We start from the raw sequence: 24,532 nt of genomic DNA on the forward strand, positions 1-24,532 counted from the left end.
AATTAGCTACAAAGGCTCTTCTAGTGCACTGAATGGGCCAAGATTTTAAAATTTTAAGAGCTTATTTTTTTAATTTCCAGGAGGTGAGATTGGACTTGAATCATGAAAAGCAACTAATGAATACTTTAACATAACTTTTGCATTTTTTTTTATCCTTTCTCCAATTTTCTTCGACAGGTCAATAACTTTAGCCATGACACATAAATACGAACATTTAAGATTCTTCGAATGTCCAGAGGTTGAGGTCAGCTCCTGTTGATATGCAAAGGGTATTTCAGTGTGTGGCAGAACCCAAAAATGAAGAAACACAGACACTGCTGTTTTGCTATGATGGTTGGTTTTTATACCAATTTGGAGAATGCTTTCTAAACAGCCTTTTGAGTAATCTTCCCTCATAAAGAGGATCATTACTCAGCCTCAATCCTGCCAATGGAGGATGAGAAACCAAGAAGAGTCATTTGAAAAATGTTCCTAGCCTTTAGGATTCAGCATGTTTTACACAATGAGGCTACTTTCAGGATTTGAACTTGCTCATTTGAGCCCCTCAGCCAAAATCTTTTATATTACACCAGACAGTGTCTCCTAATCAACCCTCATATATCTAACTAAATCAATCTGATTTCAGAGCTAAACATCTGCAGAAGGTAATTTCTAATAGCAATAGCTTGAAATTCTATCAAATTATTTGACCTCCTCATTAACCAAGATAAAATCTTCAAATGTATGAACTAGCAGTACAGGCAAATGGGTACCTTAAACTGGAGTACTTATAAGCAAGACAATAGATGACAAAAGACAAAATGAAACCAAAAAACTCACACCCAAATCATAAATCAATGAACATGCAAATGGGTACTCGTAAAGATAAAATTTTTCATAATGGCATAGGGATGAAAAGAACAAAAACCTCAAGTTGCTTTTCATTGTTGGGTTGAACTTTTTGTTGCCATGCAATAACTTTCGTTATGGGGTTTACCTAGACTCATAATTGTTGTTATATTATTACATTATAATATAAATCGAATTAAGAATTTTTTTTATTGAAAGAAAAAAAGAACAATACTAATTTTTTTACTTGAGATACTATGACTAATTGAAGGTATGGATCCAATCTATAACTAAAGTTATAAAGGGGATACACTCATTTTTTTTGGTTTCTAAGTCTATTGCAAATCATTGAAAAGCTTGCAGATCCTAACAAAAATGTTCACCTGATGGCTCCAGCTGCTACTTTGTGAAAATAAGCAAGTGAATGCAACCAATCTTTAAATTTTAGCTTTCCAACATATGAACGTGGTGTCATTTTCCGCAAACAATAAGAATGGAAATCAAATTGATCTTCAGTAATATCAGCATAGTGCTTCTCCACAGCTATAAATTTCTCCAGGGCTCGTCCAAGATCACCATGTCGAAAGTAACTTTCATCAGAAGCAAGTTCATACCTTCAAAAGATGGATAACACTCAGTAGGTGTACCCAAATTATAATTAGAGACAACGACATGTGGAAGGTAATAAACAAAAACAGACCACATGCACTGCATGTCATGAAGGTTGGTGTGCTGGCCCCATCTTTCGTGAACAAAACAGCAGTTTTTCCTGCCAAAGCCACCTTCAAGAGTAGAAAAAGTTTGTGAACAGTACAATAATACCGAAAGAAATTTAGTGACAAATATTAACTATGACAAAAGATGAAGGGGGGGCTTTAGAACCTGATCAGCCTGCAACATTCGCTTCACAGATTCACTGTTTATACAGCGATCTGCAAGATCCATACACCTAGCTTCATCTGTCAATGAAGCCACAGCTACCAAATCAACAGCACGTTTCAGTATCCGACTCTGTCACCAAAGAGAAGTAAATAATATACACATAGACCCAGCTTCAAGAAAATTCCAAGAACTTCTCCAAAAGATAGTAAAAAGGTTCATCAAGAAACAATAGCCATGTACCAAAAACCCCAAAACCTAAGAAAGGAGGTTATATGCCTGCCCAATGCCCATCAAGACTTAAGGTCCACAAAGAAAAACTAGTATGCATTTTAAATGAATGCATATCAACTTTGCACAATTTAGTGCAAAATAATATATTCAATCAAGGTCAGTATCATAGAAAGTGATAAGTCTCTTACAAGTGAACGATAACTCCAGGGCAATATCTAGAAAGATTTTCAGGTAATGCTATGCCTTGTGAGATGCGAGACAAACCAGGCAAAAAGAATTCAAAATATAAGAAAAAAAATAAAATAAAAGAATCCAGCTGACAAAAATATAAAACCCAGCAGATGAAGCCATTGCAAAATTTTGAAGATTGAAGACGAGAACAAACCTTGACAGAGTACATATCAATTACAGTTGGTGTGTGCTCTATGGCCTCATTAATTTTTGAAAGAGCAACGTCATATTGTCCTCTTCTGTCATAATGCTGCATCAATAAATTCAAAGTTACTCAAATGCAAAGAAAGCACCAAATATTTATAGCAAGAAAAGAAGAAAAGGCCATGGCCCATGGGGTGAGGAAACCTGATGGTTACCCACCTAAGCCAAAAAGAATAAAATCCATAAAAGCATTGAAGGGGGCTCTTTCACTGTCCTGCACTCAATATGAAACACAAGCAAGAAATGACTCAGCATAATACCAAATGCGTGCTTGTGTATTAGCATACAAACAAAAACATAGAAACTTCACATGCAACCATATGGGACAACCATTATGTACTTGTTTAATAGATAACAACACATAAATGACTGAGGACTGCACCAAACAATAAGCAGTAAAAGATAAACATGCAATCAGACCATACCCAATATCTAAACATTTGGACACTGTTAAGACTTACTAGAATATCACATAAGGGCTGAAAGTCTATATTACCTCAAAAAGTAGTAAATCTAAACATTTATTTGCTTTTAAGACTTACTAAAATATTACGCAAGGGTTTAAAGCATATACTAGCTATCAGGGTATCTGCCGGCGGTCCTAATTGAATGCTTCAACTCAAAAATTAGTTGTTCCAATATGTCTGCCTGTATAAGTGTCAACAAAGCAGGTAATCAATCCTAATGAAATCAAGCTCCAATCAGTTGCTAAGCAGTTTAGGAGAATCAATATTTAGAAACTTAATTCTATTTTTAGAATATGTAAGTAAGAAAACTTACCTTTCTAGGGTGACCGTACAAGGGAGAAAGGTCTGAAATAAAGATGGAACCCCCTGAGGCCACAGAAAAAATATATCATTATTTCACCCAACAAACTAAAAAACACCAGTCAAACTAATTAAAAAAAAAAAAATCTCACTTGGATATAAAGGTTAAAAGAGGCTTAATGTAATCAATTGCCACTTTACGAAATTTGTTTCCTTGCAGTAAATCAAGTGGTATCCTCTAAAAATTGAGAAAACAAAGTTCTAATAAAGTCCTAGAACATTCATCACATATCATAAAGGAAGTAGCATTTATTGGCAATAATGATGCACATTGTAACAGCAATAATTACAATTCTCATTAATGAATACATAACAAATGTGGGTTACAGGAAGAAAACAATTTAAATACATCCTCACTGCATGAGTCAAATCCCAAAAGCTCTAGAGTTTGACACTTTATTTCAATCATGCCATAACCTGGCCCACCGTCAAAAGGTTTTTATATAGGAAAGTCGGTTTAACTAAAAGAATGAGATAAAGATAGCCACTAATAAAAGAATTAGCCACCATGTCAACTCTCTAGGGGTGAAGCATATGAAAGCATAATTTTAACCACCTAGAGTTCTTACTATTGTCACATCAAGACATCAATGAAGTATTTCAGCATAATACCACAACTATCTATTTCTAGATTATCTAAGAATATCACAAGCCATCGAATGGACTGTCTATTGTAGAAGCACATCACTAGATTTTTGTCACATAATTTCTTATCAAGCCATCAAGAAAAACAAGATCCCTACAAGAGTATTTGTAAAAATAGCCGCCCCTCCTCTCTCTAGAAAAGGGGAGAAAGCTTGATAGCTCTACAAAAAAGTAAGGTTTTCGTTGGATTTGCATCATGTGATTCTATAAATAAGAGAGAGAAGAAATCCAGAGTAAATATAATGAACAGAACATCCCAAGGTACCATTTGGAGCTCATTAAAAAAAATACCAAACAGAAAATGAAATTAATATGACTAACAGCTAAGACATAATAAAACAGCTTACACTAGCAACATCATTATCTACAGTCTATAACGAGAACACATTTTATCATCAGAAAAAAAATAAAAAAAATCAAATCGGGCATTATTTGAAGTAAAAAAATTTAAATAAAATTAAGATGGTAGAAATCAAACCTTCAGAAGGTCTCCAAATTCCTCACACATTCCAATTTGTCCTCCAACTAATTTTCTACTTTGTTTGGATTGACCAACGGCCGAGAAAAATTCCTTCACCTCAAAGGAATTAATTTCCCTCTTATCAGATCAAGAACCCTAATTTCCCAACCTAATCTTGATGCCCAATCTCAAGGAAAGTTGAATCGACTCATTACTTGCTTGATGTCGATATTATCGACAATAATCTATATTCCAAGCCAAAAGGGAATCCAAAAACGAAAAACCTAAATTTGAGAGAAAGAAAATTGAAACGATAATGATAGAAGAATGGCTGAAGACAGTGGGTTTTAAATTTAAAATGCCAAAAAATCTAACCATGGAAACTTAACCAATTGAATTTTAAATTAAAAATTGACTTTTTTGTATTTAAAATAAATGTAGTGACTAAATGAAAAACATATTTGATGAAAATCAGCTCTGCTTCTTTTATATAAATGAAAAAAAAAAAAACACTTTAGAAGAAAAAAAAAGGAAAATAGAAAGAGTGGAGGAGCCCATCAATTTTAAAAGAAATTTCATTTTTCTAAAGAAAACAAAGTTGAGGAAGAATGGAGGATGCGAATGTTAGCAAAAGCAATTCTAAATTAAAATCTAAATTACCCCCACACCAAACTTTAACCAAAAGCCCAGCCAAGCCAAAGCTTAAAAGTTGCATGGATGACTAGTGAGAAAGAATAGTATCGTTTCTCAAAATTGGCCAGAAGGATGATGAAAGACTAATAAATATCTGCAATTACAAAAAGACCCCTCACCAATTCACCAAAAAAAAAAAAAAAGAGCTAATCATTTTATTTGGTGGTTTAGAAATTTAGACTTTTCTCAAAATAAGGGGAGGACCCTCCCCTTCTCATTAGTCCTATTCCCAAAGACACGTGGCGGTGTTTATGATTCCATGGGTCAACCATCACTGCACCCCATGATAAGCTTCTAAAACATTGTTGATAACTATATTATCAAGGAGAAAATTAGCAAAATCATGAACGAAAAATTGTAATAATGAATCAATTGAGAAGAAAACTGAGTTAAATATATCAAATCTTTTTTGAAGACATTTTGTGTTCTTATATTCTCTTTATATTATGACGTTTTTATTTTATTATATTTTTTTGTAAAAAAAATTAAAAAATAAGAGAAGTTATCTTATTTTTCAAAATTAATAAATTATTTATTAATAAAAATTCATTAAAGATTTGAATCTGATTATCATAAATCTAAATACTTTACATCTAAATCTTAAACTTTAATTATTTGCACCAATCTTTATTGACTTACTTGATTATAGTTAGTAAAAGAAAAGCTCAATAAAGTACTGAAAGAAAGAAAAGAAGGTTCAACGACATGTTGATAAAATTGTACATAGAAACTAGCAAGGAGAAATATGAAATACCTTTTTTAAAAAAAAAACTTGTGGTGCGAGATCCTTTGAGATAATTATTAGTTCAAATAATATGTAATTTAATTAAATTTCAATTTAGTCAGATTTTTAAAATTATAAATTTGAAAATATTTTAAATGTTTAATTTTTTTTTCATACAAATTAAATTAATAAATTAAAATTTTAAAAAATTAATCACTTAGATTTTTTTTTTTCGAGGTTTTTTTAAAGAATATTCCAATGCTTAAAAATTGGGATTTCATGATTTTTCATAATCTTTGGGTTTGAAGAGATAAAATTATAAATATACAGAAACATTTCTTTTGGTTTCTTATAAAATTATATACCATTAAAAATTATAATTATAATTATAATCAAATAACTTTTAATGCATTAAAAAAATTAACAAATCAAAATATAATATGACAAAATTCAAATTTGATTGGTTAAAAAAAATTTTAAAAATCTAATAATTAATAATTACTCAAACAAAAAAAATTAAGTGTTTAACAATTTAATCATCCAATTACATATAATACTTATTATTTAATATTTTTCATTATGTTTAATGCATAAAATAATAGATAAGACATAATTTTATATTATATTTGATTTATATCTAATTAATCCTCTTGGTATAAAATGATTCAATTTTTCGAAAATAAAAATAATTATTTTTTATTTACGACATTAAACTTATATGTTCTATTATAACTTTAAAAATTATATTAATAATTTAAATTATATAAATTTTAAAGAAAAATAATTTTATGTAGCATCTCAACAAGATTTGGTTAACCTTTTTCAACTAATAATAAAATTTTATAATCCAATCAAAATCCACTTTTTGTTGCTAATTATCAACCTTTCCTCCATAATAAAATTCAAACAGCAAACCATAAGAGACGAGACTTAGAACAACAAAACTGGGAATTTTTGATAGCCACTCTTGTCAGCTCCATAGCAAAATTTTCCACATTATGTAGTGTTTATAAATGGCAACTAATAAAAGGGGCGAAGTACAACATGCTCCAAAGGCAAAGATTAGCTCTAAAACAGTGTTCTTCCCATGCTGACCAGAAGATTTCATCAGCAGTACCCAAAAATTTTCTATAGCGCCTCAAATTTTGGGGCAAAACTATGGAGCCAGATATCTCTAAAGATCTCAACCAAATGGTAAGCAAATTAAAAGAATATATATATATATGTATATATATTTCAACCCTAAAATCATAAATGAGGATAAATTATACACATTTGCAAAGGAATGCATTTCACGATTAGAAAAGCAGCAAAAATTTTGATCTCAAAGCAACGGAAGAAAGCATTGTCATGGCTTGCACAACTTCAAGATGCTCTTTTTTTCCGCCTGCTGCAAAGCACTCTTTCAAATTGTCTACATAATTTTACTTCAATTGTCTAATAAGCTATTAATAAAGAGGGTCTAATCAAAGAATAAACAATCATTTCTTGAATAATTTTGTCACATAGCTTGCAACTTCAATTAAATAAACATCAATAAGAAAGTGAGAAAATTATTATCATGAAAGTCCACCTTTCTTTAAAATGCCAATAATAATCACAACATCGAACTTTCAAAGATTAAGCATCATAATAACAAAAACCAACAAGCAATCAGAACTCATGAGATACATCTCAAAAAAATCACTGAATGATGTTGAAACCATAAATTTAAAAATCCTAATTTAATGTTTTATTTTTAGGCATCTAATCTATAATATTCAATTAACAGTATGTCAAAATTTCAATACCATTAATATTCTTACTAAAATACTTTCTAAACAAACAACAGTAATTAATTTCATTAGTTGTTAATGGAGTCAAAGTCAAATTTCTAGTCAGCATCAATTTATGTGGAGAATTATACTTACTCAAAGTAGCATCTTGGTCAATAAGAACCTTTTCTAAGAGTTTATGGACTGCAATACAGTCCTTGAGTTTCCACGCCAGTACTGGTCCAAGTGCCCCATTCCTGGACAAGCAAAAGAGAAAGAAACAATTAATCTCAAGAGTAAGTTGCAATGCATGGATTCGACATCAAACAGCAAAAGTTTTAATGTACACTAAGAGCATTACATTGGCATGACTTTATTGCATGAATCTTCAATTAACTTAACAGCCTCAAGTTTCTTGGTGTGCTCCAAGGTATATAACATTTCTGCAACTGCCACTATATGCATCAAAGATTCTGCAGAACCAAAAAGTGAAAATTGCATGATTATACAACCTACCTCAAGGAACCTAAAATGCATCATGTTATGCAAAGGTCATAATACCTTCATGTTTACCAAGGAAAACTTTGTTCGCCTCACTAAGAGTTTTCTCCTGCAATTGACTGCAGAAGAGAAAATAAAGGGATTTAATGCATCAGGGATCAAAACAATAACAGTAGCAGTAATACAACAAAATTCTAGTAGGGGGAATAGCTATCATAAAGCCATTTCAAAGAGAACCTGATGGATGGACGCTCAGCTTCTAAGACACTCCAAACAAGTTTTTCAGCATCAGTTAATGGTGACTGTGGAAGAGAAAATAAAGGGATTTAATGCATCAGGGATCAAAATAATAATAGTAGCAGTAATACAACAAAATTCTAGTAGGAGGAATAGCTATCATAAAGCCATTTCAAAGAGAACCTAATGGATGGACGCTCAGCTTCTAAGACACTCCAAACAAGTTTTTCAGCATCAGTTAATGGAGCAGGCATTGAGCCCAATTTATGGAAAAATTTAATCTGCATTAGATTAAATTCAAATAAGCATTGTAAATATTACATGATCTTTGTATCAAAGAACAGAAAAGAATGCAGTTGTGCATGGCAGTGAACAAATATGGGAGGGCAGATGTTACATACCAAGCAGCGATGTGAATCTGGATTCTCAGCATCCAGCCTTTGCAGTTGCTTTACAGCCTTCAGGAAAACAAAATAAAACCAAGACAAACGTACTAATATGAGCTCATGAAATGGTAAAAGTACTACTGCACAAAACCATTGTTCTACAACTCAAAGATATGTCGCGCACACTATCTAATTCACACATCAATTCATTGAGTGAGTAGAGTAATAAGAAAAAGATGTTTGGTTAAAAGGTATAGTTTCTTTAGTTCAAGAACATATCCACAGGCAGCAAGTGAAAAAAGAGAGGAGAAAACAAGAGAAGGGGTTTCCTCACAAACCACTAGCTGACAATTAAATATCAGTTCTAGTTGACCAAACACAAAAAGAACAAGAAACACATCTCATGTTCAATTCTTGGAAAACATAATACCTGAAAGGCAGGCAAAATCTTCTGCTTTCTCATATTTACTTCAAAAGAAAGTAAGTGCATCTCCAAAGAATCAGGTGAGTTCTTCTGAAGCAACTTCAAGTACTTCGTTGCTTCGGACAAGGGATACTCTGTCTGAAAAAAAAAATACAGATTAAACAGTCTTAGCTTAATAGGCATTAGCGTAACACATTTTTACAGCACGAGGACTTTAATCAGGAATCTAAAGCACAGGGAAAAGATAATAATAGGTAACCTTCAATAATTTTTCTCCAAAAGGATCAGGATCTACAGGTTTAACAAGTTGTTTCCCAGACTTAGAGATGCCACTAGAACTTGATTCTTCATTTTTCTCCTCTGCCTCCTAAAATAATACACGGCATCAGAATGAAATCATCAAAGAGAGTGTTAGCCAAGAATCACCAAAACAAGCTGATATACTTTCTTAGCTCGTTCCGCCTTCCTCTGCTTCTTCATTTTCTTTTTCTGAGAAGGAGTCTTTGATTTGTCATCCTCTTCTTCAGCCAGTGAGTTCAGAGGAGAATCAAACAACTTTAGATAGCATCTGCACTTCAAAATCCAATAATTATCACAATGCAGAAAGAAAAGGTTCAAAATTGAAGTAATCACCAGTTTCAAGCCAAGAGTTTCAGAGAAAGAAACACCAGCATAGAAATGGGACAATGGATCAATCACAAAAACTATTACTTAATTGTTGCATGGCCTGTCACTATATCATCCCATTCCATTTCACCATCAAATCAATAAGATCAATATAAAAAGCTATAATCAACAAATAAATTCTGGTACAGTAACATGCAATTCTCCATCCTTAACCCAACAGAAATCCCAGGCGCCGCCTTCCTATCATTTAAAAAGCCACAATCTCAAATTTCAATATGCCCGCAAGGAACATTTAATCCTTTCAGTAATAACATCACAAGAATATGAACTTACAAAAGATATAACGAAAGCAAATTGAGACTACCAAGCAAAATTTTTATCCTGTTTGGCATATACCACAAGGTCTCGACATAATAAGAATCCCCTAAGTACAACATAAAACACCATCCTAACTATGAAACAAGTATATAACCTTATAAAAATCAGAAACTATAATCTAGAATACTTGTTAAATTAAATTTGACTTGAGCATCATTTGAACACAAATTTTTTAAGCAGATCCAAATATTTGCATCTTCTTTTAATAGTTAATAATTTGTGGGAGAGCATTTGAACTTCAGACCTCCTACCAGGGCAAGAGGAGTTATTGCAACTAAGGTATGTGTAAAGCCACAAAAAAAAAATTGCTTTATAATATAACATAATTGGCTTATTAATAGCATTTGTTTCTGTATGGTAAGGATAGACATGTATCCACAGTTGAAAATTCGTTAATGGTACATTTTCCTATATATTATGTATGTGGTCCATCAGGTATATAAAACAAAGAGACGGGGCACAAGGATTGTCTTACATAGCATTCTGATACATAATACTAATTTAATCACATACATATCAATTAGATCAACAAATGAATCAACAACAGCCTCTTATTTGAACTCTAAAATTCTCTTTTGTATTCCTATACAAATGAAATTGAAAAACAGATTGATTAACATTATTTGAAAAAATCATAAAGTTCATAACGAACTTAAAATCATTGTGCATATCAAAATGACTAGTATTATTATTACTGATTATTAAAATTCACATTCAAAAAGAAGAGAGAAAATTTTGTTTTATGATAAAAAATTCATTCATGGATCTCAGTTAATTTTCAAGGGGAGAAAAAAGAAAACAAGGAGTCCATTGAATTTCAACTAATTAGTAATTGCTTTATAATATAACATAATTGGCTTATTAATAGCATTTGTTTCTGTATGGTAAGGATAGACATGTATCCACAGTTGAAAATTCGTTAATGGTACATTTTCCTATATATTATGTATGTGGTCCATCAGGTATATAAAACAGTCTTACATAGCATTCTGATACATAATACTAATTTAATCACATACATATCAATTAGATCAACAAATGAATCAACAACAGCCTCTTATTTGAACTCTAAAATTCTCTTTTGTATTCCTATACAAATGAAATTGAAAAACAGATTGATTAACATTATTTGAAAAAATCATAAAGTTCATAACGAACTTAAAATCATTGTGCATATCAAAATGACTATTATTATTATTACTGATTATTAAAATTCACATTCAAAAAGAAGAGAGAAAATTTTGTTTTATGATAAAAAATTCATTCATGGATCTCAGTTAATTTTCAAGGGGAGAAAAAAGAAAACAAGGAGTCAATTGAATTTCAACTAATTAGTTTCACCAATAAGATACAAGGATTTACCTCAAATTAGGAATTGCACAAAAAAGATTATTTACCTCAAAAAGGTCTATGTAAAATTATAGGAAAACATCAATGGCTACTATCTTATTTATCAAAGAAAAATAAAATACATTATAAAGAATTAATTTGTGAGTTGGATATTCAGGAATAAAAAAATCGCTAATTTGAAAATTTTGAATTAGTCAATTTATTAGATATTTCATTTTGATATACTTTTAATTTTCAATAATCCATGTAAAAGTGAATTAAGGAAAAACTTATGAATCTATCAGTTACAAAAAAAGGCCTTAGGATAATCAACATGATTGCCATTTAGCCGAACGGAGTTTTGTATAGAATATCAATAATAATAATAATAATAATAATAATAATAATAATAATAATTCCATTGCTACCATTATAATAATAATAATAATAATAATAATTCCATTGCTATCATTATTATGATATTACATATTCCAATCCAATTGAATACTGGAAAAATAAAATGAATTCCTAATTTTATCTATTCATTTAGATAAAGAGAAAATAATCATAAAATATATATAGGGAGAGAGTTGATTTTTCTAGAACTTAACTTTTTCATAGATTCCATTGTTCAAAAAATGATTTGCAGAGAGATGTTTCACCAACTTTTTAGTTTTTTATTTTTAAGTAGAATATTTAGAATATGATTGAAGTGTGCACAAAAAGAGGCTTGTATTTATTAAACACGCATAGATATAGCATTTCTATTTATATTCTTTCCTTTTTTTTTATTCCATTATAGCACTCTAGTGGAGAAAACACACAATGTGCTCTATGAAAAATTCTATTTTTCTTTAATTTTAATCTATTCAGTGAAAAATTGAAACATGATAATTTTTTGCTAATTCCCTATGGACATCATATCTAGATAGATGAAATACATTATTAGATAACTATAGCTGTGTAATAACTTTTGTTCTAGGGTTTACATAGAATCATAATTGTTGTTATATTATTATATTATAATATAAATCAAATTAAGAAAATTTTTTTTATTGAAAAAAAGAACAATACTAATTTTTTACTTGAGATACTATAACTAATTGAAGGTATGGTTCCAATCTATAACTAAAAAGGGGATACTCTCATTTTTTTTGTTTCTAACCTTTGGTGACATGGCCAACCAGTAAGTCGAGGGACTGCAAATCCCTTATTCCCCAGTTCAAATCAGGTTGTTGCTTGATCAACAAAAAACTTGGAACCCTATATTCTGTTTTGCTCATATAACTCGAAAAATTTTCTCTAGCAAAAACAAATGTAAGAAAAGGACTCTTGATACTTTCTTGATTATAAACTTAGCGAGGTTTTGTCTTGAAAAATGTTGTAAATCCATACATCCAAGATTCAAGGAAAAACTAGAATAGTGGAAGGGAATCAGAAATCTTCATATGATAGCCCCTCCTCTATTAATGGAGGGGCTGCTAGAAGAGTCTTGAATCAGACTGGATATCATAATGGGAGTGTCTAATTAACAAATGAATGGTTGTACAAGGGTAAGTAATGAACAACAGTTACCTTTAGGAAGTTTTTCATGCTTTGAAAGCAAGGTTCAGACAACACATCATTGCAACATATGATTAATGCAACATATATGCATGCAATAATCCCCCATTCCCCAAAAGACAAAAGGAAAAAGAGGGAGGCAAAGAAAATCTAACCCAAAGTGAAGCATCACATGCATGTGTTGATCAACAATAGGTGACAGACGCTAAAAGCACCCAGACAAGTAGACAACAGAGATTACATAGCATTTTTCACGTACAGGCCACAACCAAACAGAATAAGTCTATTGCAAATCATTGAAAAGCTTGCAGATCCTAACAAAAATGTTCACCTGATGGCAACAGCTGCTGCTTTGTGAAAATAAGCATGTGAATGCAACCAATCTTGAAATTTTAGCATTTCAACATATGCACGGAGTGTCATTTTCCACAAACAATAAGAATGGAAATCAAATTGATCTTCAGCAATATCAGCATAGTGCTTCTCCACAGCTAAAAATTTCTTCAGGGCCCGGCCAAAATCACCTTGTCAAAAGTAACTTTAACCAAAAGCAAGTTCATACCTTCAAAAGATGGATAACACTCAGTAGGTGCACCCAAATTGTAATTAGAGACAACAACATGTCGAAGGTAATAAACAAAAACAGACCACATGCACTGCATGTCATGAAGGTTGTTGTGCTGGTCCCCATCTTTTGTGAACAAAATAGCAGTTTTTTCTGCCAAAGCCACCTTCAAGAGTGGAAAAAGTTTGTGAACAGTACAGTAATACTGAAAGAAATTTACAGTGACAAATATTAACTATGATAAAAGATGAAGGGGGGGAGCTTTAGAACCTGATCAACCTGCAACATTCGCTTCACAGATTCACTGTTTATATAGCGGTCTGCGAAATCCATACACCTAGCTTCATCTGCCAATGAAGCTGCAGCTACCAAATCACCAGCATGTTTCAGTATCCGACTCTGTCACCAAAGAGAAGTAAATAATATACACATAGAACCAGCTTCAAGAAAATTCCAAGAACTTCTCCAAAAGATAGTAAAAAGGTTCATCAAGAAACAATAGCCATGTACCAAAAACCCTAAAACCTAAGAAAGGAGGTCATATGCCTGCCCAATGCCCATCAAGACTTAAGGTCCACAAAGAAAAACTAGTATGCATTTTAAATGAATGTATATCAACTTTGCACAATTTAGTGCAAAACAATATATTCAATCAAGGTCAGTATCATAGAAAGTGATAAGTCTCTTACAAGTGAACGATAACTACAAGGAAATATCTAGAAAGATTTTCAGGTATTGCTATGCCTTGTGAGATGCGAGACAAACCAGGCAAAAAGATTTCAAAATATAAGATTAAAAAATAAAATAAAAGAGTCCAGCTAACGAAAATATAAAACCCAGCAGATGAAGCCAATGCAAAAATTTGAAGATTGAAGACGAGAACAAACCTTGACAGAGCATAAATCAATTACAGTTGGTGTGTGCTCTATGGCCTCATTAATTTTTGAAAGAGCAACATCATATTGGCCTTTTCTATCATAATGCTGCATCAATAAATTCAAAGTTACTCAAATGCAAAGAAAGCACCAAACATTTATAGCAAGATAAGAAGAAAAGGCCATGGCCCACGGGGTGAGGAAACCTGATGGTTACCCACCTGAGCCAAAAAGAATAAAATCCATAAAAGTGTTGAAGGGGGCTCTTTCTCTGTCCTGCACTCAATATGAAACACAAGCAAGAAATGACGTATTATAATACAAAATGTGTGCTTGTGTATTAGCATACAAACAAAAACATATAGGAACTTTACATGCAACGATATAGGCAACCATTATGTACTTGTTTAATAGATAACAACACATAAATGACTGAGGACTTCACCAAAACAATAAGCAATAAAAGAAAAAAATGCACCCAGACCGCACCCAATATCTAAACATTTAGACACTGTTAAGACTTACTAGAATATCACATAAGGGCTGGAAGTCTATATTACCTCAAAGAGTAGTAAATCTAAACATTTATTTGCTTTTAAGACTTAATAAAATATTACACAAGGGTTTAAAGCATATACTAGCTATCAGGGTATCTGCCGGTGGTCCTAATTGAATGCTCCAACTCAAGAATAAGTTGTTCCAATATGTCTGCCTGTGTAAGTGTCAACAAAGCAGGCAATCGATCCTAATGAAATCAAGCTCCAACCAGTTGCTAAGCAGTTTAGAATAATCAAACTTTAGAAACTTAATTCTATTTTTAGAATATGTAAGTAAGAAAACTTACCTTTCCAGGATGATCATACAAGGGAGAAAGGTCTGAGAATAAAGATGGAACCTCCTGAGACCACCAAGAAAATATATCATTATTTCACCCAACAAACTAAAAACACCAGTCAAACTAACACACAAAAAAAAAAAAAAATCTCATTGGATGTATATACCTTTGTTAGAAGAGGCTTAATGTAATTAAATGCTGCTTCACGAAATTTGTCTCCTTGCAGAAATTCAAGAGGTATCCTCTAAAAATTGAGAAAACAAAGTTCTAATATAAGTTCATGTCAAATCTCTAAGGGTGAAGCGTATGAAAGCATAATTTTAACCACCTAGAGTTCTTACAATTGTCACATCAAGACATCAATTAAGTATTTCAGCATAATACCACAACTATCTATTTCTAGATTATTTAAGAATATCACAAGCCATTGAATGGATTGTGTCTGTTGTAGAAGCACATCACTAGATTTTTGTCACATAATTTCTTATCAAGCCATCAAGAAAAATAAGATCCCTACAAGAGTATTTGTAAAAATAGCCACCCCTCCTCTCTTAGAAAAGGGGAGAAAGCTTGACAGCTCTGCAAAAAAGTAAGGTTTTCGTTGGATTTGCATCATGTGATTCCATAAATAAGAGAGAGAGAGAGAGAAGAAATCCAGAGTAAATATAATAAACAGAACATCCCAAGGTACCATTTGGAGCTCATAAAAAAAATAAAAAAAAAAAACAGATACAAAACAGAAAATGAAATTAATATGACTTAACAGTTAAGACATAATAAAACAGTTTAGACTAGCACATTCCACCACTAGGGAGTTTTTGCAATAAACAGAATGTATCGATAACATCCATCATAAATTCCTAATGAAAACAGAAGCACAACATAAATCCATCACCTTAACTGCACAAGACCAAGTGTACTATTGTGAAAGTGATTTGTATAATGCATCCAATCAATCAACTTCATCAGAGGAATACTTGGCATTGTCAGAATACAGGCCAAAGCATTTCTGCAAGCCTTCATAATATCTGAAAAATATACATATACAAATATAAAAATTGTAAGTTGGTTGGCTCCCGGTTTATCAGACCTAATAGCAATAAATTGCGCCAATATATAGGCATATACTGAGTGAAGAGACATAATTTAACAGTTCTGTAAAAGAATTTTCCTCATTTCCCAACCTGAGAAAGCACCCAAGAGAGTGTTGACACATATAGTAGTATAGAATTACAGTTCTGCTCATAGTTGCTTTGCTACTTTTTAATTATATTTATATATGAGGTGGTGCATAATGCTTCTTTTTACTAAAAGAGCTAAGCAAAGGGCTTGACAGGACAGAGAGATATAAAACAATCCCAAGAATGAAAAAAATAAAAATAACCTCATTTTATGTAAAGATACCATGATGTAAATGTAACATGCACAAGTATAAGCGAAAGCTTAAAGAAACAAAATTTAAAACTAAAAAACGATTGAATTTGTGACATAAGGGATACACACTGATTAGTTTCAAGCTTAAAGCACCAACGAAAATAGAACATAAAAAATAATGACTATTTCTACCATTCTTTTAACCCTTCATAAAGTTCTAACATAGGTAAATGAATTTGGGTGTTACTACAAGAAGAATTGAAAAACCTATTAGCCCAAAAAAAATATATTTAAACACACAAACCATTCAGAATATTAATTATTCTTCATTTCCTACAATAATAATACACCACGGCATTGAGAAAAAGAAGTCAATTATAACTTCAAGAAGTGCTGTATAAAAGGAAAAAGTTGACTAATATTCTTTGCTATGAAAGATTTATTAATGAGCTTAACTAGGTGTTTCAAAAGAGTACCAAATGCATAAGACTCACCTGTAATTGTCAGGGTTCATGGTAAGTAAAGCCTTGTAAATATTGGCACCTTCTTCTAGGCATCCAAGTTTCACCAGGAGAGAAACCTCTTGTTCTTTATAAGTCAATTTATCAACCTAGAATAATAGAATTGGTTAGAATTTTAATGTCCAAAAATTCAAACCTTACAAAATTTTTAATGTTAAAAGTATTCAGGCATTACATTTGACACTTACTATTTTTGGCTCTTTCTTATACAATTCCTCAAGTGCTCTCTCAAGAAACCCAGATTCCTCTAGCAAAGAGATCTGGAGAAAAATACCATACCCTCATAAACATTAGAAAAGCAGCAGGGGGCACCACTAGTCTAGATGTACAGCATCCATTATGCATAATGAATGTAGTTATGCATATTTCTATGCCAATATATTATTAAAGAAATAAATGCTACTGCAAGGGCTAAGGCTTGTAGGTACTTGTCCAATTGCTTAAGCTGTTTTCGAATCATGTTAATGGTGTTAAACCAAAAAAGAGTAGTCAAAAAGAAAGATAGACTAATTTATTAAGATGTCAGAAACAAAAATTTCGAAATGGTTCCACAGAACATATAATTGGAGATTAGCAATTATTAAGATTCAGAGCTGCTAAGTACAAACACCACAGATATGATTACTTGTAGAAGGCCCAACAATTAGTGAACAAGCCATATTTCTCTCTAACATGAATACATCAAGAATTAAATATCTTATAGATGCCAAATACCACTATAGGCCACTAGTTAGTCCTCCATCTCAGATTAAAGTAAACTTGGAGATGATTTAATTTAACTTATCAGCCATACACACAGAATCATGAAAAGCCATACTTCACAAGTAGAAAGAATGGGTGTAACATGTACATGAAAGTAGATGAGATTTTGGCAATAAAATAAGCAGAAGGAAAAAAGAAGTTAAGAAGAAATGGGTAGGTTTTCTAATTGCATGTGAAAAACATTAGAATTAATTCAAAAATGGGACCCCATTTATAAAGAAGTTAAAGGCATTAAAAATCTTTAATTTTTGTATATTTAATTACTTTATTTGGTTTATGGATAATTTCACTAACTGTGTTGGCATCTGGTTAACAAGTGACACCAAATCAGTCACTCCCATTATATGTTAGTATAAATTCTAAAATTTTGAATGTCTGTATAATGAAGTCAACTCATGTGAAATTACAGCCACATCCCACATACATATGCATGCAAAAAAAAAAAAAAGAGTTGAAGTACATAACCAATACCTAATATAAAAGCATTTCACCATGCTCACAACGTTCATTATCCGGTGGATAATCATCTTCTAATGTCCCTTCAAATGCTTCCAAAATTTCAACTGCTTTTGCACCACTAATATCAACCAAAAAAAGGAATACAGCATAAATACCTAAAGGATGAATGAAATTAATAAGACTTCATTCACTTAGAACTACTTGGCTAAGACGGACAGAAAAGGAAAAACCCTCATAACTGTTGTGCCAACAACTTCAATTCATTCATATATAAAGCCAAATGAAAATATGGCATCATCATTGTCTCCATATAAAACTATAGCAAAAACAACAGAACTCTGCAGTTAACTAGGCATTGTTTGTAAAAGGCTCATTTGCAACCAAATTTCATAAATGCAAGTGCAAGCAGCTTAGAATTGTAGGGTACCTATCTATCTACCCACCTATCTATACATATTAGTAACATCTTTAACACATTCTACACCCACCATGTATTGTCATAAAAGAAGTTTGATATCTTATTGGATGTTTAGTTGAAGTCATACAAACAATATGGCCACGTGTTAAAAATCAACAGTAATTTCATCCATGTTAGCACCCATTTGATCATATAATTAGAAACATTAAGTCCTGATTAAGCATTTAATTTAAAGAAAGGCTTTCATTATATCAACAAATATTTCAACTTTCAATACCAAAAGGCCCTTCAATTTGGACCTTCAAGTATACATAACAATAACAACACTCTAAAACATGTTTCACAAAATAAGAGTCAACAGAAATTGGTGAAAGTTGACATAAGAATTGGAATAAATTTTTTTAAGAAAAAAATAAAGGACAAGTACTTTGAGTTTAAATGGTGGGCTACAGCAAAGCCAATCCAGTTCATGCAATGATTTGGTTTCAAATGCAAAAGTTGTTGTCTTGTATCAACAAATCCTGTCAAATCTCGCATTTGTGCCTGCAATGCAAAAGATAAAACATAAATGTAATAATTTCTGAAATAACCTGAAACATGAAAATGAGAAAATACAAAACCATGATCAAATCCAAAAAATTTCTCTCAAACTTCATATCTTAGTAGAAAGACAAATGCTCATCATCTTCATACTTTTTCCTTTAACTTTTCAAGGCATATAAACCATAAATAAAAGGGGGGGGGGGGGGGGGGGGCACAAATAAGTTAATGCCAACAAATGACTTAATCATCTGAAATCATGAGTTAAGAATCCATAATATGGCAAGCGCTAAAGCATCAAGGGAGAATAATAGAAATGAAAATCATCAATTTCAGTATCAAAGACGCCGACTTTTGTTACTATTCTGGAGCAGTAAGGCATATGTGCAGATGAAGTTAAGAGAAGAACCAAACCAGATCTGATCCAGAAAGTATAAATACTTTCTAATTGCAAAGGTCATTCATGTTAAAACCTTTAACCAGTAAGGAACTAGTAGAATGAGAGAGAAAAAGGTTCTGTGGCAGTAGACCAGAAAGTATCAATTCAAGGTGGTTGATTCTTACAGGATAATGAGAATGAAAGGATCAAATCAGACTGGTTGCTTCTGATTATATTACTTGTCATTCTATAAACACTTTCAACCATTAAGGAACTAGTAGAATGAGAGAGAAAAAGGATCTGTGGCGGTAGACCAGAAACTATCAATTCAAGGTGGTTGCTTGTTACAGTATAATGAGAAAGAAAGGATCAAATCAGACTGGTTGCTTCTGATTATATTACTTATGTTTAATTTTTGCGTATGCCTCAAAACAAAACCTTCAATTAAGATACTAAATCTGAACCATCTCTCATATTAATCTGCTGCCAGAATATCAGATGATGTCTGTTATATCCTTTTCCTTCCCCTAAAGCCATAAATTGTTTCTACCAAAACTATGATCTAAATTTTCAAAGTTATAAAACCAGCTGACTCATCTACTTTCTAAGTGTTTAAGAAGATGTTTTTTCATGGTCTCATACAGCCTCCCCCTTTTAGTTGAGTTATCTCCATATTCCATTCCTCTGTTTTAAGCCATATATCTTCGTCTCTTTTGTTACTAAATATAATTATGCCTTTTCTATCCATCTACTAGTAGATTCCGTCAAGCAACTAAACAGCTTCAAATTTCATAAATTTTATTTTCACTTCACTACTAACTATGTAGCTGATCTTGGTGTTTTCATCCAGTTATATTAAGTTACCACAATGAACCTGCCCCTACCAACTACCACGAAACTTACAGTTGCACAAAAGTTGGCACCAAACTATTTTAGTTGCAATATTGACTTGCCTATAAGTACCCTAATACTTACGATTCTCAAATTCTACAATGGAATCTGAAAAATCTTTTAGGCAAACCACAAAGCTTACAAGAAATCTTATACAGAGAAACTCCTTTAAATGTTCGAAAAATACCATGACAAGTAAGTGTTCTTACTTAACATTAAGCATACAACAGAGAAACATCTTAGATTTAACACTGAGTCTAGATGTACAAATCATAGAGAAGGAAGGTAAATAAGGTATACCTGCAAGAGTGACAAGTCCCGTAGTATTTCAATGTTGTCTGCAACTATTCTCAAAGCGTTGCAATAGCATTTGATAGCCTCCCTGTATTCTCTATCTGACCGAGAGAGACCATAAACGTGCCAGCAAACATGACTTTTTACATCATTCTACATTAAGACACAAACATGAAAACAATGTTGGAAAAAGTGACACTGCTTTGACATTATAGCAACCAAAAGAAAATAAATAAGATAACCTTTACACCTAGCTGAACAAGCTCATAAGCTTCAGTTTTCCGATCCATGCAATTTAAGGTTAACCCCTTCATTGACAATGTTTCTGACAATAATGAATAAAAGCCCATATGACAACATACAAACACAACAAACAAACAGTTACCAAATAGCATAAAATATTACTTGGAAACTGCATATTTAAAAGGATGGATATATTAAACAAAATGCTACTACACTCTACCAATACCGCACACTAATGAATATTCACAAAACCCAACCAAGATGAAGAAGGTATTCAAATATTGCAGATTTCAAACTGTATAGGTTAAAAATGTAGTTATATACCCGAAATTAATGCAATATATTCAGTTGATAGAGAATATCTCCACATTGATACTGCTAGAATGTTCCACTTATCTCTAGAACCATCACAAATCATGGACTAGTCACGATACAGCTAGTGCTTTCAAAAATGCAAATGACATCAATCATAAGACATGAGAAAGGAACATACAGTCTACAGAAACAATCACGTCAACTTAGAGGCATTCTTGTAAGGATTATCGAAACCAATAACCTTGATAACAACATAAACTATCTAGTGACAGCCCCTTTTTCCTCTAAGTGTAAAGTTCTTTTTGTTTCAGAGTTCTTGCATCTTTATACAGGTACATTTACAAGAACCATGCAAACATAAACACTAAACAATAAGTGCCTCTCAACCAAAAACAAAAAAATAAATAAGTGCTTAAAATTAAACGACCTCCATGGTCAGGAAACTTTTTCAGTATTGCATCTGCAGCCTTCAGTCCTTTCTTGTACTGTTTAGTTTCATATGATTTCTGCAATGATAAAATAAACAAGAGCTTTAGCAATAACACATGGACCTCCAAAGCAATAAAAATTCAGTTATGAGAATTAGCTAGAGTATAATAACAAATAAAAATTAATTACATAAAAATCAGGCAAAAAAACTGTGTCAAGAGTCCATTACTATAGAAGTTAAAATAGAGTAAGAATTCACCAGTCAAAACTCTAGTTTTCACTATAAATTAGGAGAAATAAGAGGGAAGGGGGGAAAACTCTCAATAGCGTGTGGAAAACATCCAAATGTTGCTATTCTATATCTAATACGAACAAGTTCTTAAAATATATAAATATTCAAGTTTAACCTGCAAAGCCTACAATTACATTAAAAATTGTCCCAGTCAATCTATCAAATTCTTAAATAGACTGTTTCACAAAGTTTGTTATTGTCTTGAATGCTTATGTGCATCAAAGCCAAAGTGCCACAATTGTTTCCCATTAGGAACCAACAAAATTCCTATTTTAAAAAGTCGGCAACATGCAAGAGAAATTACTAAAGTAGGAAGAGTCACCAAACCCTTTTATTTTCATTTCTCTAATTTTCTCCGTGATGATACAAATGAATTATCACCAAAAGGAAAGCACAACGAGCATCCTTACTTTAAAAAAAAAAAGGTCAAAGCAAAATTCAATTTTTTAAAGTTGCTTTTCAACAAAATCGAATTCATTGACCTAAATTAGGCAAAGCAATAAACTTAATTAAGCCTCAATCACTAAACAGAACAAAGAAAATGAACTTAATTTATACGAAAAATTGCCCAAAAGCAAAAACCTAATTGACAAACAAGATTATCTAGTCCAAATTTCCATTTATAATTGATATCCACCGATTTTCTCAGCAAGCAAACAGACCAGTATCCAGCTAGGGTTTTGCAAGCAAAGAACAAAAAGAAAAAAGAAGTGCGATCGAATAAACAAAAAATAAGAAAGCAAAATACAAGTATAAATACCAACTAGAAATACGTAGATACGAACTGAAAAATGAGAGAGAAAAGAGAATCGAAGCCTTACGACAATGAGTTTGAAGAGGTTAGCTTCCTTCGGAGGCAACGAAGCTCCCATTGTTGAAGAAAATTAGAAAATTTTAGAAGAAAAACAAGAATCGTAAGAGAAAAAAAAATGAGAAGATTGAGACTTGATGAAGTGAGAGTTAGGGGCTCGCAAGAGAGAGAATAGAGTGGTGGCATTATCTGCTGCTTCAACCCTACGGTCAACAAGAAGCTTGAACAAAAGTAAAATTAAAAAGGAATAAATAAATAACTTTTTGATTAATATATATGAGCCGTTGGTTCATTTGTCTGACGGAAAATTTACTAAAAAGGTGATCTCACAAATTTTTATTAATTGATATCATAATCAGATATTTAAGATATAAAATTAATAAAAATATAAATTATTTTTATCACTTTAATGCTTAATAGGTATTAATTTAAAATTTAAATGATTATTATATGTTAGATATACATTTAATCAAAATTTATGTACATTTAAATATTGAGATGTAATTTTAATTTTTTATTAATTTTACTTATAAATATTTTTATTAATTATTTTATTATAAAATCAAATAATAAATATTTTTATGAAGTACTTAATTTTATAATTCTTTCATTGTCTTTTTTCGTAGGTCCAATCAGTTTCTAATCATCTATGCTAATATTATATATCAATTAAATATGCCATTTTGACTTGTTTTTAAATTTGACATATTAAAAGACAATCTCAATCACTAATAAAATATGTTCGATGTTTTGATATCATGCAAGCAAGCTATTTCAGAGTACAAACTAATCGAAAGCAATTGGAGAAAACTTTCACTTCAAATAATAGCTAAACAAAAATAAAGTGAATACCAAAATTTGCCATTTTAAATAATCATATTATCTTTGCACTACATGTTAAATCAAAGACGACAAAAATATTTAATTCTTATGATGATTTCAAAGGAAGAAATAGAACATGTTTTTCTTTGGTTTGAAACTAGCAGAGAAGCCTGCTTTATAAATTGTGTTACGAATTTTATGAATGACAACAAATAGGATATATGTTAATTTTAAGTATCCAAATTTTTTTATTTATTAAAATATTTGAATTCAATAAATACTCAAATAATTTTTAATTTTATTATGTAAATCTAACTCACATAATATATATATAAAACCCATTATTGTTCAAACTCATTAAATATTCGTTTATTAAGTTAAATTTTAAATTCAAATTTAAAATTGATTTTAAAAAATATTATTAAAAGAAATTAAATTAATAAATGAAAGTAATCCATATAAAATAAATAAAAGCTAAAATTATAAATTAGAACACTTAATGAATTAATTTAAGTTCATAATAAATCATTTTTAAATAAATCTATAATATTAAATATTATTATTTATAATCAAGTTCAGATAATTAGTACCCTTAAAACACTATCCGAACTTTATGACAACCTACAATGAATTATAATATTTTACTATTGGAATACCATCCAAACCATACTACCCAAACCGACTTTTATGATGCCCTAATCTTACCATCCAAATCCATACTACCTAAACTGGCTTAGAGGATGCCTTAATCCAACCTGTTGTTATCCCTAATAATTTGATAAC

At 31.3% G+C, this 24,532-nt stretch overlaps 1 pseudogene across 1 annotated transcript; it reads right to left on the bottom strand.

Annotated features, from left to right (window-relative positions):
- Window positions 1–1,015: 1,015 nt before the first annotated feature.
- Window positions 1,016–23,160, bottom strand: LOC111302513 (N-terminal acetyltransferase A complex auxiliary subunit NAA15-like; annotated as a pseudogene). Its single transcript, XR_016332807.1, has 31 exons — window positions 22,938–23,160; window positions 21,823–21,901; window positions 21,080–21,162; window positions 20,844–20,990; window positions 19,161–19,276; window positions 18,328–18,433; window positions 17,283–17,354; window positions 17,068–17,183; window positions 16,095–16,227; window positions 15,366–15,443; window positions 15,209–15,262; window positions 15,003–15,076; window positions 14,586–14,640; window positions 14,377–14,472; window positions 13,760–13,888; window positions 13,573–13,655; window positions 13,256–13,486; window positions 9,472–9,595; window positions 9,287–9,394; window positions 9,034–9,165; window positions 8,619–8,675; window positions 8,401–8,498; window positions 8,041–8,099; window positions 7,841–7,952; window positions 7,636–7,736; window positions 3,157–3,209; window positions 2,536–2,590; window positions 2,327–2,422; window positions 1,711–1,839; window positions 1,529–1,610; window positions 1,016–1,442 (listed from the first exon to the last, which is right to left on the bottom strand). The product of XR_016332807.1 is annotated as an N-terminal acetyltransferase A complex auxiliary subunit NAA15-like (transcript).
- Window positions 23,161–24,532: the final 1,372 nt, after the last annotated feature.

The sequence above is a fragment of the Durio zibethinus genome, chromosome 23 (assembly GCF_047325235.1).
Source record: "Durio zibethinus cultivar Kanyao isolate XHJ-2024 chromosome 23, ASM4732523v1, whole genome shotgun sequence".
NCBI classification, from domain to species: Eukaryota; Viridiplantae; Streptophyta; class Magnoliopsida; order Malvales; family Malvaceae; genus Durio; species Durio zibethinus.